The following is a 19,963-nucleotide window of genomic DNA, read 5'->3' on the forward strand; positions in this document are numbered from 1 at the left end:
GGCGGCAGAGGGGAAGAGCCAGCCCACTTGAAAGAGAGAAACCATTACAACCAACTGAATGGGGCGTGCTAACCAGCTGGGAGGGATGCCTCTGCATTGTGCTTTTATTATTGGCTCTTGTGTACAACCAGAAAGATACCCACTCCTCAGGACATGCTCGTTGCTATGATCTGATCCTGGGGGCTAATGTGTGTCCCCTTTCTGGCCAGATGGGCTTGGGTTGCTCAATTATCACAGCTTGCAGTATTGTTGACCCTAGACACTTCCTGTATCTGTGTGCCTAAGAGGACAAGCTACGCTCTCTCTTGGTCACTATATTCTGGAACTATCCACAGGGCCTCCCCTCCCTGTCACCCATCCCTTACCTATGGGAGCTGTGTCCCAAGTGTTTTAGTTTTGGCTTGCTGCTATTGTTGTTTTATTGTCAAAATTCTCTTCTGTGACTTCAGGCATGTTAGGTAACTGTATTCAGGGGGTCACAGTGAGTAATCTCTGCCCAGCAGAGAAACCAGACCCTCTGATTTGCATGCTTTACTCCTGGGTAGGGGGATGGGAGTCTACAAAGTTTTCCTAACACACACACACACACACACACACACACACACACACACACTCTCTCTCTCTCTCTCTCTCTCTCTCTCACAGTGATTTTATGTCAGGCACTAGTCTGAGGATATATACTGCTAGGAATGGAGTATGATAATGAACACCATAGAGGGGCCAACAGTCTGGAGGGAAATCTCTGTATGTGTACAGTACTCCATGAAAAATATTACCTACCATGAGTCTTCCTTACTAGGCAGTCTTCCTTACCTTCTTTGCTAAGTTCAGTGTTCTAAGGAAGGGGTATTGAAGGGGATTGAATGCAGAAGCTTGAAATACCAGTTCTAAAAGAAAACAGGACTACCTTGCTAGCTAACTCCTAGATCAGGGGGAGCACTTTTAGGACCAATTAGGGACAGTTACTTGCCAGAAGTAGGGTCACAGCTATGTCTCCCATACAGTCAGAGAAAATGCTTCAATATGGGGGCTGTGTATCAACCATCCTTAATTAGCTCATCCTCCTTTATCTGTGGAGTGAGGATTCTGTCAGCTGTGTCTGTCAGGCAGGTTTGGAGGTAAGTATACACTGTATTTGGGCACAATAAATGTTAGTTATTATAGTGATTTGTTATTGGGTCTTTCAAAGCAACTCTATAGGGCTTAGAGCAAAAGAAATACTCCCCCAATGCCCACTCACAAATCTTTTATTATAAACAGAAGAAAGAGCCCACAAAGGTTGCCTAAACATGCATGAATGCATCCATTCAAAATATTTATTTATTAAGTTCTATGGCGAAAGGTATTAATTGAGGTGAAAAAGGACTCTGTAATATGGACTCTGCCCTCAAGATCGGATTACCTGTTGGAGGAGCAACCAGGTCTCAGAGAATCAGGTGTAAGAGTAAAAGGCACACTGAGATATTACCTGGATTTTCACTTCCTTCTAGATGGGGAAACTGAGCCTGGGCTAGAAGATTGGTGCCTGCCTCCCCTCCCCCCCTCCCCTCGCCCTGGCATTTCCCTGCCCTGATTACCAGTGAGAGAGCTTTACCCCTGTCTCACAAAATGTCTCTTAACCCACAGTTTTCTTGAAAGATCCTTCTGGAGATTTGGAGAAAGGCTGTCCTTCTTGTCCTTCCCAGAAAAGCAGACGAGGCTGAGAGCATTTGTATCCTCTAAAATTTTATTTGCTCATCCAAGATACCCCTAATAGAGAGAGCAGGCAAATCAGTGCTACTTAATGGAAATCTTTCTTTATGGATGTTTGGAACTCCTTCTTCTAATTCCCATGTCTTGTCTCAGTTGCCAGCCTTTCAAGGATTTCACAGATGTGGTGGGTCTCTGGGCTTAATTATCTCAAATGATACTTGCCCATATGGTTATAATGCATGCTTTTCTCTTAAAAGGAGCATGGTGCAAAGACAAAGGTGCTTTTGGTATATCCACACCTGGAAAAACCCATTTACACACACACACACACACACACACACCTGGCTTCTCGCCAGTCAGCATTGAACTCGCTGATGGTCTGGGGGTACTTCTTGTATTTCCTGGAGCCAAACTTGTTAATTTCCCAACAGCATGGCAAACAGCATTTTGCCTGTGATTTGTTTGCTGATGAATTTTCAGCTGAAGGGGCTGCCATTTTGGATGGAAGTGGTGGTTGGGAGGGGCCTTGGTCTGCCCCTCGAGGGCCATGGTGCTCTAGTCGGAAGGACCTACTTGGGCAGCCACCCATCCCCCTGCCACTGGGACAATGATGGAGGATCCTATTGAAATCACAGAGAGCTGACTTCCGAGTCTGAGATGCAGGTCTTGGCTCCTCATGTTGTTTTTGGGCAATTACCCTGGAAGTCCTTCCTGTAATTAACCCCAGCTTCACGGACACTGCTATTTGCACATCAGTTCCCTCCTAAACACCGCCTCTCTGCCATTATTCCCTGGGAAGATGAGCCCCTGAAGGAGCTGCCTTATCGCAGCTCAGTTTTTAACTAGCTTTTGTCTCCCAGAGAGATACGTGTACATGATACTCAGGATATTTCAAACCAGACCCTTCTTCCTCCCCACCCCCATCTCTTTCTTCAACTTAAAAAAATAACATTTTTTTTCCTTTCTGCTTTTATAATTCTTCCTCTCCCTCCCATAGCCTTTCATGCATTCAGGATGTAAGAGAGCCAGCATCAAAGCCCAGAGCCCTGCAAATCCTCCTCCCCTATGGTAAGCGTGCCCTTCCCCTGTCTGATCATTGACTCATAACCACAGAGCTTCCCAGGCTCAGGATGGCGACGGGGGAGGGCTGAAGAAGCAGAGACCACAGTCTGCAGCCCCAGAGGAGACAAAAGTTGAGGATTTGGTGAACAAGACTTCCCCCCAGCCCCTTTGGAGGATAATTGTTCAAAAACAATCTGAACTGACCCAGATCCAGGGTACAGCCAGCCAGGGGAAGCTAGCACCCCACCCCCTCTCCAGCCAACTGAGACTCCTCTGGTCTAGTTCCAAAATCCCAAAGGCAGGTCCAGTCCTCAACCCAGTCCCTGGGCACCACCCAGACTTTCCATGGCATTCTTTAATTTCCATGCCGTCGAACATAGATGCATTGGTTACCTACTTAGTGCCGGACTTTTGAGTTGACAGATGACAGCCAAAGGCTTAACCACTGTGGAAGTTAATGTCCCTGTCTTTCAAGACAGACTTTTGCTGGCTAAAGACAGCTTGGAGTCCCCCCCCCTCCCCACTGCCCAGGGCTCCCTCCCCTTCTGTCTCCATTAGGGATGAATGGGGATCACATCTGTTTCTTTTCTTGCTGGAAAGCAAGAGGCAAAAGACCCTAAAATAGGGACAGACCAGCACACACCTGGGTGGTCTTTAAATTAGAAAAAGGATTTTTTTCCAGCGCCCTTCATATGGGCTTCTTTCTGAATACATCTCACTGTCCCTGTGGGTTGGGAGAAATGGCACAGGAGACATGCTCTCTCCAGGTACATCATTTTCCCACTCTTTTCACTGGCCTAATCTATTTTCATCTCCACCATAATTCCAGCAGTAGATTCCTCCCTGGTCTAAACAAGCATGGTCTGTGGCACTTTCCAAGGGATCCAGAGACCTAGATCAGTTGGAAAAAATAAGCAAGCAGCCATTTTCTTTAGAGTGTACATGTGTTAAGTCCCTTTGAAAATGAGATTGCTTATGTGATGATGCAGTATTCATTTGGTATTTTCAGCCTAGGTTCTGAGGTTAGATTTTCTTGGTCAAAAAAAAAAAAAAACAACACAAAACAATTTTGTAGCTGTGTATCTCTGGAAACTCTGACTCAGTTCCCTCATCTGTAACCGGGGATAATGAAAGTGCTCCCTCACTGGGTTGATGGGAGAAATAGTGACCTAGTAGTCAGGCTAGGGGCTATCTCTACTCCTGTGACAGCCAGTAAATGGTTTCTGCCTTACTGGCCCACATGGAGGAAGGGTGTCCCTTAGAGCAGGTTTTTTTTTTAAATTTTTTTCTCTCCCTTAGTCACCTGACATCTGTGGTTACAGCATTCCCTTTATTATTGAAAATCATAAAAAAAATAAAATGTCCCACATAAGCTACTCTTCTGGGGTCCCCAAACGCTACACGTTATAACTATGCCCCAAACTTTGCATGAAACAATTATTTCCTGGTAATCCAAAATTGAAATTTTACTTTGTATACTGTATTTTAATTTGCTACATCTGATAATCCTACCCCAGGGATTTGGACTGCTGTTTTTACATCCCTACAGTGAACAGAGGCCAGCCAGGCTCCCGGAGCTGCATAATAATATTCAAAATTCCAGAGAAGATGGAAAGAGAAAGGGGGGATCCATGGAAACTCAAGTCTTCTCTGTTTCTTAAAATAATGAAAGAAAGCCATAGTCCAAGTGGCTTCCACGGAGAGCTGAAAGAATATGCCTTCTAGAGGGTGTGTGTGTGTGTGTGTGTGTGTGTGTGTGTGTGTGTGTGTGTGTGTGTGTGTGTGTGTGTGTGTGTGTGTGGTGAATATTTCAATGTAGTATGAGGGGGAAAGAGAAAAAAAGAGGAATGGAGGAAAGGAGGGTAGAGTAAGGAGAGGAGGAGTGAGAGTGAGACTCAGAGAGAGATGTCCGGGATGATAGTGGTTATCCAATCTGAGCTTCTTTGAATGGATACCATGAAGTATATGATGTATGACACTTGCCTTTCAGCAAAATGGTTAAACTGTTTGGTACAATTCACGGAAGTTTTTTTTTTTTTTTTTTTTGCTTAGTTAACTTTTCCTGAGCTACTGAAAGTTCTAATTCATTCATGAATAGGAGAGATTAAGTGGGGGAAGGATCAAATTCAGGGCATGCTAGCGTGTTTGTCTTTTAGAATTTGCCAAGGGAACCATCCAGTGAGCCTGACTAGGCTTTTGTGCTCATATGTGAAAGTCGTCTGATAAGAATTATTATTATTACTTGCCATTGTGAGTAAAAAGCAAAATTACTGTCTTATAGGAGATTTATTAAGATGTTCATTTTATAGATGATGCTTCCCATTGAGCCAAATTGTAATCTGCTAGGTTTGTAATAGCAGCGAATGGAGTTAGAATTAGAAATTTATTTTGAACTCCTCCTCCCCCCGATTCTCTTACTGTGTGCCTCTGTGTGTGTGTGTGTGTGTGTGTGTGTGTGTGTGTGTCCATGTCCAAAGAGAGTGATGAGAGAAATGTAGTCTCTGGCACAACAGTGGTTTGATTCAGATCTCAGTATTTACAGAGGCAAATTAGTGGACACATCAGCATGCTAATGTGGTTGGCACCAGCCTGAAAGGGTACCGGGGGAGACGCCTCTCCAGGAGAGGGTTAAACGTGCTTAGAGACCCAAGGAAGGGCCACGAGGAGGGGACTCCTTGGCCTATTAATCCATAGAGAAAGTTTGTGTGGTTCTTGGCAGTTTCCCAATGTTCTTTTGTCCTTTATTTGCAAAACTATGGAGAAACATATAGAAATAAACTTTCTATGCTTCACAAGAATAAGTCTTCAACCAAATACCTACCATAAATAACTCTATAAATGAGCAAATAAATGATATTAGAATTTCTTGTTAAGACTTTTAGAGGAGTGAGGAAATATTTTACAAAAAAAATTAAAATTCCAATCTATGTTTAGAGTTGCTGGATGATATTTCAGCCGTTCGGTGCCTAATCTTTTCTAAAGCAAGCATGAGCTCCTTTGCCTATTAATTCCCCAGCTTCCCTTTAAAAGAATAAGAGACTAAGTTGCAGGCTTAAGTTTGTGGCAAACCAGGAAATCGGTGACAACCTGAGAGATTAAAGGAGCTGAGACTTTGGGGTCAAAATCTCATGGACGCCACTTTTCAATGGAAACTATTTCTAACACAGGTGCAGCAACGAAGGGCCAACAATAATATAATTTACATTTTCTTCTTTTTTTAACCTTCAGGAAAGTCACTTTATTTTTCCTTATTAATTAGAACTACGATTCATCCTATGATGAATGATCAAGATGTGGTTCATAAAAATTCCTTGCTTTTCTTCCATTCTCCCTGCCCCTCCTCCCGCCCCCTTTTTAAAGAGTTTTTGGGCTGGCTTCTCAACACGGTCTAAGATCATCTATGGATGACCCTCCCCCATAGCATTTTTTTCAAGGCTTTTTTTTGTTGTTGTTAATTAGGACAAGATGAGATCTCTCTCTGTCAACAAGTCTCAGTACCTGTTGGCTCACCCTTCTCTGGGTGAACCATGGCTCATTTTTTTTTCTCTTCTTCTTCTCAAATCCTATTTAAATTTTGCATTTCCTGATTTTTATCTTGGGAAAACAAAAGCCAGCTGCCATCAGTTAAGGAAACAGCTGAGGGATGCTGGCAGGTACAAGGACCTTGCAGGTTCTCAGCTTCCATTTGTGGGGACGGAAAGGTTGCTGTGAGTGACATGTATACCTCCCTCTGCCCCTGTGCACACGCACACATGCACACAGCCCTTCTTGCCTTTTGCCCAGTATCCCCTTCACTTTCTACAGCTGTGCTTCTCCTCCGCAGAAGATACATCTTGTTTGCAGCCAACGCTTCTTTTTCTCTGGCATTCTTAACCTTCTGTCTTATGCATGGATCACTGGTTAGCTTAGAAATGCACGGACACAAAGGAGGAGCTGACATTCGGAGGTTTGAAGGCCATAATGGCTGTTTATAAGCCTAATCCATCACGTTTAGTGGACACCTCCATTTTTGTCCCTCTGAAAAGGTATAAATAATAAAATGGGATAGCTCCAGCTCAGAGGTGCCTTGGTAAATATTTTAACTATTTACAAGATCACACCACCAACAAAAGAAGCATCTGCACCATCACAGAGGGGCCGGGTCATTAAAGAGAGACCCAGATGGTATGATTCCTACCATTCAGTCAACGAAAACATTGCCGGATGACAGAGCTTTTGTTGTGTGGGTTGGTTACATTTTTTTTTTTAACATATCACATTGTGATATTCTGAACTTGTCCTCTTTCTCCACCACCCCCAGCAACGTTTTTCTAAAGAAAATCTTTCTAAATAGCCTTTCCCCTCATGAAAAGAATAAGGCATTGGAGGAACATGGCAAATGTATGCTTCCAAGTACAATTTATAGTCAAGTTTGAACAATCTAACTTTATTTTTGTCTGTGTGTGCCAGTGCTGGGCTTAAATTTGGGGCCTCATATTCTTTTTTCCACTACCACTTGAGCCACACCTTCCCTTCAAATCTGCACAATTATGAACTGGGCCTTCTTGAAGTCTAAATATTGACCAGGGTTCAATTCATGGTTAGCATTGGATAAACAGTCTACTGTAAGTCCCTATGAAGAATATAGTGTACCAGCTGGGCACTGGTGGCTCATGCCTGTAATCCTAGCTACTCAAGAGGCTGAGATCTGAAGATCACAGTTTGAAGCCAGCCAAGGCAAGAAATTCTATGATGTACTTACCACCAATTAGCCAGCAAAATCCAGAAGTGGAGCTGTGGCTCAAGTGGTAGAGTGTTAGTCTTGAGCAAAAAAAAAAAAAAAAAAAAAAAGGAAGGAAGAAAAAGAGAAGACAAAAACTAAGGATCAATGCCCAGGCCCTGAGTTTAAGCCCTAGTACTGGTATGAACAAAAAAAAGAGAAAGACACAAAAATAAAAGATTATACTGTGCCAAGTCACATGGAGTGTGGATCAGCCTCATTTGGTTTGGTTTTATCCTTCCTGTCAGGTACAGACAGGGTGAATGGGAAGGCAGGCGGGTGTGTGGGAATCCAGACAGTAACACTCCAGGTGGAAAACATTTCTTCTCTACAGACCCCACCCTGCACCAGACAAAGGTGGAAGGTAAGATAATGTGTCTCTGAAAATCGTCCAGCCATTCACATTCCTGCCCCATTCGGTGCTTGAACCAATCATGGAGACTTTGCAAAGCTGCTTGGTGAGTGTTGAAAACTTAAGATGCTCCTGGAACACTAAAAAAAAAAAAAATCACTTTTACAGAAAGAAAGCTGGGAGGTGGAGTGGTTTGGGATCCTAGGTTCTGAGTCAGGGTAGAACTGGGCTTAGTATTTTGGCTGTATTCATGAGTGGTGGGGCCCTCAGCATCCGACTTGAGTGCATTGGGTTTCAGAAGGCTGCTGTAATAGGCCAAACCCACTGTCTTAAAAAGTGAGCAAATCTTTTTCAACCACCTACTACTGTGGTTTGAAGTCTGAAATTCTCTCCAGTGCAAAGGAACAAAAACAAGAATAAAAGCAATAACAAAACCCAAACCAAAATCAAACCCATCCACCACTCTCCTTGTCTTTTAGAAACCGAAATGTTCACTTCTCTTCCAAAGGTTCTATTTAATTTTGGAGCTCCAGCTTTCCAAATTTGGCCAATAAAATTAACAGCGGCCTTTGGAGTGGACCATCACACCTCCAAATGAGCTCAAGCTGCCGGAGTGGGGGGGTTGGGGGGGGAGGGACGGGGGCGGGGAATTGTCCTGCTTGCGGAATGTGAGGTTTACATTTCACAGCTCCTCACCAAGGAATGAATGAATTGAGCTCGTAAACAAACGATCCTCACTTCCCTGGTTCTGTGGCCCCCATCGTGGGGAGTGTGCTGCGAAGAAAAATATTTATCCTGTTTGTGTGGTGCTGGGTCCCTGAATGGCCCACCAATAAAACAACACCATAAAGGGCATTTCACAGCTGAGCTCGCAATTTAATAAACAGATGCACACAGAAGGCCTTGGAGGTCAACAATTAAAACGAAAGCAGCCCAAGGTTCTCCTTGGAATTCTCCTCCTCTATAAAGTCCCAGGACCAGGTCCCCTGCAGCTGTGGCAGGGAGGGGGAGGGGTGGGAAAGAAAGTCTCCCAGTCCCCAGGAAAGTTGTACCTGTTCCCGGTGGTTCTTCCAACAACCTTCCCTTCCTCACCCCACTCCATTTTGTCTTGTGCCTGGGCAGTATTGGGGCTTGTACTCAGGGGCTCACTCTCGTTTAGCTTTTTTTCACTCAAGGCTGTTGCTTTACCACTTGAGCCATACTTCTGCTTCCAGATTTTTGCTGGCTAATTGGAGATGAGCATCCCAAGGACTCTTCTGCCCCAAACTGGCTTTAAACAAGCATCTTCAGATCTCAGCTCTCCTGGGATTACAGGTACTGGTGTGAGCTACTACCATCGAGATCCCACAATCCTCTTCCTAGCAGAAGAGGGAAACTTTGAACGCGGATGAAATATCTCAAGGAAGCTTGAAAGTCGTCCAGTGATCTTGATTGACAGTGAATACTGCATGGTAACTTCTCTGTTTTCAGAGCCAAGGACAATGACTGTGGGAGCAAATGATCTGACACTGTAAAGAATCAGAGTCACTCTTATGAGGCTGGAATGAGTTTTTTATTTAAATTTGAACATGTTTGAGCATGGTCACATGTGCTATCATGGGCACACTCTGTGAACTTCACCCCATTCCCAGCCCCCAGGCTGGACCACCTCTCCTGGCCTCATTTTCCTCTATTGCTGAAAGTGGGTGGTATTAGCATCCTGCTGTCATCTGTTAAGTGTTGGGTGAGGATTCTGTGCAGTTGGTCACGTGAGGCTCTTGAGCTAACAGCATTGATGGTTGGGCCAAGAGTGTCTGGGCAGCCTGAGAAGATGGCTTTCCTTGGGGAGGAGGGGTGGAGGGGCGCAGAGGATCTGGTGGTGTGGTACACACTCCCTAATGTGAGAATGTGTTGAAGGTCTGTCAGCCTCCCATCCTGACACCTCAGCAGCCCCAGCTCTCCCAATGCGAATGCCTAAACTCCCTGCATTCCTCTGCTGATAAGCAGGGAAAGGAAGGATGGGTTTCCAGATAATCCTTGGCTGTGGGGGGCAGACCTCCAGCCAAGACCAGACCTCATATGACTGGGAGAACAGGGAGCCCTGAGTGGGACCAGACACCCCATGCTCTCTGGTGTCAGCCTTAGGACCCCAGAGCCAGCTGGTAAGTCTCCAGGATAAATGGTCTCACTGATGCCAGAAGCTGTGAGAATGATTGGAGTCCTTGCTACTCAAGTCAACTTGCCAAGTGTATCCAGGGCTGTCATACAGCCTGGAATCAGAAAGAACCTGGAGGGCCATCTTTGGGGATTTGAATATTTTGGGATTCTTTGGCCCCTCCTCCCTCCTGAAGAACTCAGACAGATTTGGGTTTATATCCTGCAATGGCTTTAATTTCCAAGGAGAAAACACAAGAAACATGGTTAGGAAGCATGATTCCAATCGGTCTGCCCCTGCCTGCCAGCCTGCTTCCCTCCTTCCCTCCCTCCCTCCCTGTCTTCCCTCTCTTCCTTCCTTCCTTCCCTCTCTTCCTTCCTTCCTTCCTTCCTTCCTTCCTTCCTTCCTTCCCTCCCTTCCTTCCTTCCTTCCTTCCTTCCTTCCTTCTTTCCTTCCTTCCTTCCTTGCTTCTCTTCTCTCAATGTCAAAAACTTGGATTTCAAGTCTGCACACCTAAGTTATTACTATAAGAAAGAAATCCAGGAACTTTCTGTGTGGGACTCTTGGCTCTGGTCATGAAGAAGAGGCAGCCATTCAGAGTGAAGGTAGCTCCGGCTCAAATGCTTCATGGTTGCAGAGAAAAACTGGGCTTTCATTTTGATCTAGAGCTAGACTTTAAAACAAAAGCCAACAATAGTGAAATAAAATATAGTGAAATATAAATGAATAATGAAATAAAAAAATGCATAGCTTAGTAAATAATTACCAAGCAGTTTCCTGAATAATTGTCACCAGGCTAAGAGCTAGAAATCTCAATCTCTCCTGCTGCAATTCTGTGGTCAGTCCACCAAAATAGACAGCTAGTTTACATTCTGACCGTCACTTTTCCCCCCTTTATTTTAGAGTTTCTCTGCCTGAGTATTCACAAGCAATATAGCTTACTTCTACCAGTTCAGAAACATTATAGCAATATATGGGTACTATACTGGTGCATCTGCCAAGTGACTTAGTTTGGAAAGAAAGAAAAAGAAAGAAAGAAAAAAGAGGAAAAAAAGAAAAGAAAGAAAGAAAAAGAAAAAGGAAGAAGGGAGAGGAAAGAAAGAAAATGAAATAAAGAAAGGAGAGAAAGAAAGAAAGGAAAGAAAGAGGAGAGAAAGAAAAAGAAAAAAGGAAAGAAAGAAAGATGGATAAAATGAGTCAAAGTCAGGAGGTTTCCTGTAGTCCCTGTTCTGCACCTATGTCACCTGGCTCACAGTTTCTGGATTGTTTGGCGTTTTGTTTGAATTTTAGTTTGGTTGTGTATATGTATGTATTTATGCATGCGTGAGTGCGTGTGTTGGTACTGTGGGTTAAACTCAAGGCCTGGACATTGTCCCTGAGATTTTTTTGCTCAAGGTTAGTGTTCTTGAGCCACAGCTTTACTTCTGGCCTTTTGGTGGTTAACTGGAATTAAGGGTTTCACTGACTTTCATGCGGGGCAGGCTGGGATCCTCCAAGCTCAGATCTCAGCCTTCTGAGTAGCTAGGATTACAAGCAGAGTCACAGGTGCCTGGTTTACTAGCCTGTACTATTTTTAAAAATTACTTTACATTTGTAATATTCAGCTCTTAAAAAGATTTCTCCTTCAGTTTACTAGGATAATTCCTGCATATGCATTCTTTTTCTGAATTTCTGCTGTAATGGTAGGATGATGGCGTAGGACATATACCATAATTCAGCTGGAAGCTATCCTAGATCAACTCAAATCCAGAGATAATCTCAACTTGGTGGCCCTTAGGACAAATTTAGTCATTGGACAAAATTCATTTCGCTCAGATAGCTTCATGTTTGGAATCAAAATGCAAAAATAGGGGGTAAAAAACCACCAGGAATTTTACAGAAAAAAAAAATCTAGATTTTAAGCTTTTCTAGAGCCATCACAATACTTGCTAACACTGAGCTGGGATGGCTTTTGCATATAAACGTTAAGTAGCTGTCCTCTGTTGGGGGCCTAGAGCCCCCTATTTGCTATTCCCTTCCGATACTGGGTTCTGAGACAGATCTTGGGTCCCCAATTGTAATAGCATTGTGAATCTGTTTTCTAATGATTAATATTTCTCTAACAAAGAATGGACCATAAAAGAGGCTGGAAGGGAGTTCTGATTTATTTTTCTAGCACTGAGACTCTAATAAAAGTCTGTATTCAGAGCCTAACATGCCTTACACCTTCTCACTCCGTTCTCAGCGCCCCACTGTGCAATGAAGAGTCCAAATCTCTTAGCTTGGAATTGATCCCTTAAGCCCCCACCCAACCCTCCTCTACAGCTATGTCTGAAAAATCACTGTATCTGCTGTCCGTTTCACATCTCTTTGTTTTGGTCAGTGGAATTTCTTCTTCCTAAAATGTTCATCTTCCTCCCTCCTCCCCTTCTGTCCCATTTCCCTATCCTCCCTTCCCTCCCCTCCCTCCTTTCCTTCCCCTCCCTTTCCCTCTTCTTTTCCTTCCTCTTCCCTTCCCTTCTTTGTCCTTCCTTCCTTCCTTTCTTCCCTTTCTTTCTTAAAAGATGGTTTCCTATTGTATTAGCCAAACTGGTCTCCAACTTGTGGCCTCAAGTGATCCTCCCACCTCAGCCTTCCAAGTAGCTGGGAATACAGGTGTGCATCACTGCACCCAACTTCCAGCTTTCTTTTTTTTGGGGGGAGAGTCTGGTTATGGGGCCTGAACTCTGGGCCTGGGCTCTGTCCCTCAGCTCTTCAACTCAAGGCTAGCGCTCTACCGCTTGAGCCACAGCACCACTTCCGGCGGTTTTTCTTTTTGCTTATGTGGTGCTGAGGTGCTTGCTGAGGCAAGCGCTTTACCACTGAGCCTCCTTCCCAGCCCCCCATCTTTCTTTCTTTCTTTCTTTCTTTTTTTTTTTGGTCGGTCGTGGGGCTTGAACTTTGGGCCTGGGCACTGTCCCTCAGCTCTTCAGCTCAAGGCGAGCGCTCTACCACTTGAGCTACAGCGCCACTTCCGGTTTTCTGGTGGTTTATTGGAGATAGGAGTCTCACTGTCTCTCCTGCCCGGGCTGGCTTTGAACCTGGATCCTCAGATCTCAGCCTCCTGAATAGCTAGGATTACAGGCGTGAGTCACCAGCGCCCAGTCCCCCACCTTTCTTAAATGCCGTTCTTCTGCTATCCTTTCTGTTAAAATTCTGTTTATCTGCTAAGGAATTAAGCCAAAGTCTTATTCCTCTGCCTTGTGCCTTTTCTGAGTCCCCAATTAACATAGTATTAATTGCCTGAGTTCTTTTGCGTCATTACTTTTATATGTTGTCATTTCAAAACACGATTCCTTTTTCACTGGCTTATGATCCTATACAAAACAACAGCTAATATTCTATTGAGTACTTCCCCCATGCCAGGCACTCTATCACCTGCTTCATGTGTGGTTCATTAAACCTTACAGCTGCTTCCCCAGTTAGATGGGACATTATCTTCATCATCCTAATGAGGAGGCCATCATCAGAGAGGCTCACAGTCAAGGCCATGTAAATCACAGAGTGAGAATCATAGAGTGGCATTTTGGCTTCTACCCAATAGGTATCGTATGTCATTTATGTTCCCACCCTCCCCCCCCCCCCCCCCCCCCCCCCAGCCTTCTCTACTACCTGTTTTAAATATGTGAGTGGTATTGGGGTTAGAATTTAGTGTCTTACATTCGCTATGTAAGTGGTCTGCCATTTGAACCACCTCCTAAGCTCTTTTGCACTTTAGTAATTTTTCAGATAGGGTCTTGTGATTTTGTTTCCCCCAAAGAACTTGCCTGGGATCCCAGTCTTCCTATTTATATCTTTCATAGTTGGGATTACAGAGGTGAACCATCAAGCCCAGCTTGTTTAGTGAAATGAACGTCTTGTTCACTTTTTGCCCAGGTTGGTCTTGAACCAAGATCCTCTTGAGTGCTTCCTCTCAAGTAGTTGTGATAAGAGACATGGGCCTCATGCCCTGACTTGACCATCTCAGTTGTCGTCTTCTTAAGAACCTGTGCTACTTTGTTTCCCAAGCCCTTGCTGCTTGCTGGGGAGTGGACATCTGAGACACCTTCCAGAATTGTAATTCTCTAATCTGCTGATTACCCCAGGTAGCATTGGCATTGGGCTAGTGGTCTGGGCTGAGCCAATCAATTCTTCTGTGAGACCTTTCAGTCTGCAATTATGGCTGTAGCTACTGGGATAGCTATGTGACAGAAAACCTGGAAGTCGTTGGCTGCAGAATGGAAGTTGTTAGGTTTTTCAAAAGAGGTAGCCCAGTAAGAACAGCACCAGCACGCACGTGGGTATTCAGGTAAGGGGTAGGGTTATTCAGTAGACCTGCTGGGACCAGGCAAGGTTGGCACTCCACATGGCTGGGAAAGGCCTGGGAAAGAGAGCTGGGAAAGAGAGAGAAAAGAGCTAGAAAAGAGCAGAGAAAGCAGAGAGAGCTAGAAAAGAGCAGTGAGAGAGCAGAGAGAGAGCCGAGAGCAGGGAGCACTAGAAAAGAACAGAGAGAGAGCGTCTGGGCCTGCACTAGGCCTTATCTAGGGTATGGGCGGAGAAAGGTGTGGCCACATCAAATTCAGATGTAACCTCAGTGGATGCAGATTGTGACCTCTTCCAGGTGTGCCAGTTGCCTAGGTAACGCAGGTACTGGGTGGAGACTTTGCTGCGAGGAGGGTGGAGTCTGCTAGCCATCCAGGAGTGGACCTTACAGAAGTCAGGATGTAGAGAGTGAAATACAAAAGGAAACTGAATACCAATGGATCCTAGTTACTCAGAAGGCTGAGATGAGAGGACCAAGGATCAAAGCATGCCTCAGCAGAAAAGTCCTTGAGACTCCAGCTCCAAAAATAACCCACAAAACTTGGTTCAAGTGGTAGAATACCATCTGAGCACACAAGCCACAAGAGAATGCAAGCATACATTAACAAGAAAAATAGAGAAAATGGAATGAGACTTTAAATAACATTCAAATCATGATTTGTTGCTTTTGTTGTTTCTAAAATTAGACTCCTTTACTATCTTTCCTCGACTTCAAATAGTCAGCTTTTCCTGGAATCCATGAATCCCAAACTCTAAACTCCAGTGAACTGTGTTTCTGCTATTTCTATCCCAAACAGCTGTGATGGGCCCCTAGAGAAGTTAGGTTGGGTGTAAAGAAAACCCTTTGCCAGTGGATCACATCTGTAATCCTAGCTACTCAGGAGGCTGAAATGTGAGGATTCTGGTTCAAAGTTAGCCCAGGCAGGAAAGTGTTTGAGATTCTTATTTCCAATTAACCACCAAAACTACAGAAATGGAGTTGTGGCTCAAGTGGTAGAGTTTCAGCCATGAGCAAAAAAGTCAAGTAAGAGTTTAAGCCCTGAGGAAAAAACACATAATGTACTTGTTTGACTTGATTTTTCTTTTTCTTTTTGTTAACATTACAGATGCATAATAGTTGGGGGTTTAAAATGGAAGAAGACTCTTACTGCCTATGAACTTAAACATCATTAGAATTTCTTATTTATTTCAGTAGACTTAACTCCTTGCTCTAGGACTGGCACCTACATTTGCTGAATAAATATACTGGACAGATTTTGGAATATTAACAGGATTATGGGGTGGAGAGGAGCAAAGTATTTATTTATTAAAGCCAGAAAGTTGTAACAGATTCAGACAAACCAGGTATCCCAAAGAGGAAGCAGCATGTCCACCTTGAACGACATGCATGTGGTAGTGGATATGAAAGGGAATTTCCCATGGGAGATGGGATAAGGACTGAGGAAATGCTTATGTGGCAGCTTGAGGTACCAAGAACCTAGTGCATGCTCATTATGAGGCCAGATTGTAGTATGTGAAGAGTCTGGTGAGGTAGGCTGGGCTGGTTTATGCAAATTAGAAAGATTAAATATTTACATAAGCTCATTAGTGACACTGTGCCGGTGACAAGTATGATTTAGTTTTAAACCTCTAAGGTTTAACTACCCTAAGTGCCACTGTATCTCTTTGAAATTCATTACATGACATTAATAGGCTCTTTCTCACCTCCAGGAGTGATCTCGCCTCACCCCTGGGGTCAGGGGTAGTCCATTCTGACCTCTGTCCTTCTTCACACACTCTGACCAGCAGCTAAACATTGTTCATGAATTCCTGTAAAGGGAAGCAGTTCTGCTTCCCAAGTTTTCACAGGGAAATTTCTGTTCATAGGGAGACCAGTAAAGAAAGGAATATTCTGCATTGCAAAGCTTATTTTCTTTATATCCTGCCTGATCCATTAAGTGCAATTCAAGAATCCTTGAGGAACTTGTAAGGCACTCTGTAAGATGGTAGACCTCTGCCAGGACTAAGATTTCAAAGTACTTAAGGACAGAACCCTTTTCCCTAAAGACTTCAGAGGTCTGTTAAGAAAGGTAAGCTCAGCATCATTCAGTTGGACAGTTATCATTTGCTTTTCTAAAAGGTTTCTCGAGTGTTTACAGATTACAATGTACTTTGTATTCTGCATTTGACTTTGCCTGTGCAGTGGATGGGATTAATGATTATGGCTCTATATTTGGTAGTGGCTAAAGAAAGTGGATGTTGGATCCAACTCCTAGAGTTAATACCTATGAACATATCTGCTAAGTTTTGCTTCAATAATAAAAGACCTCTGGGATCTCGGTGTCTTTACAAAACTTTAATTCTCATCTATGTCTACTGAAGTGTAGCTGAGGATCTGACTTTTACTCTAGGACTCAATGAAAGAGCTACTACCATCTCACACACTGCTCCAACGGATAGGAAGAAAGCTCATTTCTCCCTGGATTATGATTGCCTGACTTGTATTGACCAATAGGATGATGGGATTTTGCAGAGACTTGTAAATACTTGTTCAGTCTGTGGCTTGCTTTTGAGTATCCTCCATCACGATGAGAAAAACATCATTGGCCTAGCTCACTGGTGCCAGGAGGAGGACAGGATTCGCCACAAGCTCATGTGCTTATTACGTGCTTTTTGTTCTCTGCTGTGGAGATTTTGAGGTTGTGTATTATGATGCTACAGCTACCTATTGGAGGTCAAGGAAAAGCCTGCTCTAATCAGACAACTGTCTTTGTCCTATTTCGCTCCTAAGGCAGCTAAGGTTTTGGTGTTAGTTCTAGAATATTCTCTTAGGAGTAATAAAAGAAAACCAGGGGACAAAATGGCTAAAGATAATTCTAATAGTGTTTTTTGACCATCTATTAAGCTGTACTGTGTGGTAGGTAGGAGAAATGGATTCTCTGTTGTTGAATTAAAGTTCCTCTATTCATCAGCTCGAGGCCCTGAGCTCTATTTGGAAAACTGTGAAGTCCACGGGGAGGGGACCTGTGTGCAGACGGTGCATTTTTTGGTTCCTGTCTAGACCAATTCAACCCAAAACTGAAATAGCTGAACTGAACAAGAAGCTGAGCTCTAGAGAGTTGAAGTAGGGGAAAGGCAAACTTAAAAATAGTGAGAAACACATTACACAAGGCTATAGATAAACAACACAGTAGTTTCAGGTCTTGCCCCAGACTCCAGTCATGGAGCTTGAGCTTGGAGTGTGTGTGTGTGTGTGTGTGTGTGTGTGTAGTTTCTGAAGCAGAAAAGGTATTCCCTCTCCAGCAAATGTCAGAGTCCCAGAGCAAACATCCTCTGACTGTTTTCCTTGGGATCAAGATGGGACCCACCAGTGCCTGAAGAAAACGTCACCTGGCTGCCGAATGCACTCTGCTTAAGTGCTTTGCAAGTCAGAAAGAAAAGTACTGAGCCCACCAACTTGCACTCATCTGCATCTCACCTTCTCTTACCTTGTGCTGAGAATCTCAGCGTCCTTGGTGGCTAGACAGTCTCGTGGGAGCCAGACAAAGACTCACAAGAGCCACTTGTCCTAGGACAAGACAAGAGGATGAGGAGCCTTTGGAAATTGGCTGAGTATCCAGTTTCTACAAAGCCTAGAGCCCGAGCCCCGATGGATGATGTATGGGGAGAGCTCTGGACTCTAGGTGGTTCTGGACACAAGAAACCCTTCGTTTCAGTGTGAGAGACAGCTGAAATCTGAGGACAGTACGTTTTCCAGGCATCACAGAGAGAGAGAGAGCAAGGACCCCTTCCCTAAAGCTAGATGACCTCACCTGAAGATCAGGGCTCTGTTTACTGCCTCACTGTACCTACCACTCTTGTTTCCTAGGGTGTTGTTCACACTGGAGTTGGGAGATGATTCTGAGAATGTCTTTCTAGGGGCTTCTCTTGTAACAAATGTCACCTTATGGTTTGTAGGAATGAGGAGAGAATTACAAGAAATTAAATGTAAACCAGAGTACTTTGTATTCTTTCCTAGCTTAACCCCTTCTTTGGGTTTTTGGTTAATGTAGTAGGATCATATACTACTTCCACTGAAATACATGTGAGATCTAGAGAAAATATTGGTGTGGAGAGGTGTGTGTAACAGAGAAAGCACAAAGAAATTCCTACAGCCATGTTGTGTTTGGTGAAGAAAATCCTCAAAGCAGCCTTCTATAGGGAAGTTCTCTCTTACTCTGTGTAATGTACATGTGAGTGTACACACATGTATGGGTGCACATGTGTGTGACAGTGCCGGGCCCACCTTTTATTGGACTTGTGTTTTCTGAGCACCTATAATGTGTATAGGGATTGAAGAGCCAGCATTTGTGCCAGTCTCTTTTTCATGACTATAACAAACTATCTCTGGCAGGGTAATTTACAAAGGAAAGAAGCTTATTAAACCTGGAATTGCAAGAGCAAGGCACTGAGTTAACTTGGGTGTGATGAAGACCTTGGGGCAGACGGCATCTCAGTGACAGAAACACATGTAAAGAGGAGAAGTCCTGTGGTTGGTCAGAAAGATAGAGAGATTCAAGGGTCAACCAAGGTTTTATAATAAGCTGGTCTCTCAAGAATAACTCAGGGATCTCTAGGAACTACCTAATCCCTTCCAAAGGCACACCTGCCAGGTGTGGAGCCTTCCATCTAAGCCTCACATAGCCTCACTGGAGATCATACTTACAGCACACAAACATCCAAACTACAACAACCATGCCGTCCTCCCCCAAAATAACGATTAGGCTCACCAAAGCTTTCTGCATACAAAGTGTACCTCGACCCACTCAGGAGACATCAAAAGGACACATGGAGGTATCCCCAAGCAACACCTGGATAGAACACAGCACTTGGCAAGTCAGGAACAACCACACTTCCATCTTTTCTTGCGGGATGGTGGGTTACTTGTTTTTGTTTCTCTCTCTGATTTTTTTTTGGGGGGGCTTTCTTTTTCTGCACATTCCATTGTCTCAGTAGTCTCAGTTGCAACTAAGAGAATGTATGTCTGTATCAGGGAGGGCATGGTAACTTTGGGGGTTGTCACACAGTGCAGACAGGCAGTGACTAATTAGGTTGCTCACGATAATGCAGGGATGGTAGAGTTGAGAGAACAGGACCTGCAGCTCCATGGACCATGTTTCCTAGTAATGTTCCTGCTTTGCTCAATGCCAGTCTGCTCTAATGGAGGATGGGGTGGTTAGGAAGAAATGCTGGCATGCTTCACTTCAGGAGAAAGTTAATTTTATTATGAGCAGCTTATTTAGAAAGTGACAGTTTTGCAGCTGGGAAGTTTTTTTTTTTTTTACTAGTCTCCTATAATCTTAATAGCTAATGCTTTTTTGATTGCTTGCTACGCGCCAGACATGACTCTAAGCGTTTCCCACATATCGCCTCATTTAATCCTCATAATAATCCAACGGGCAGTTCAGTTGTGAGCTCGATTTTACAATTCAAGAAATGAGATACAGGAACTTGTTCCCAAGGCAGAGTTTGGATTTGAACCCCGGCTGTCCTGCAGATGGTGTGCTCCTAACCATTGGTCTCATAAGGATTTTGTGATGACACTTGTATATTCATGATTTGCCTGGCACCTAGGTGTATTTTGGACATAGTAGCTCATTACATCTACACACAATTTATGGTGGAC

This window comes from Dipodomys ordii, unplaced genomic scaffold (genome assembly GCF_000151885.1).
Source record: "Dipodomys ordii isolate 6190 unplaced genomic scaffold, Dord_2.0 Scaffold106, whole genome shotgun sequence".
In the NCBI taxonomy this organism is placed as follows: Eukaryota; Metazoa; Chordata; class Mammalia; order Rodentia; family Heteromyidae; genus Dipodomys; species Dipodomys ordii.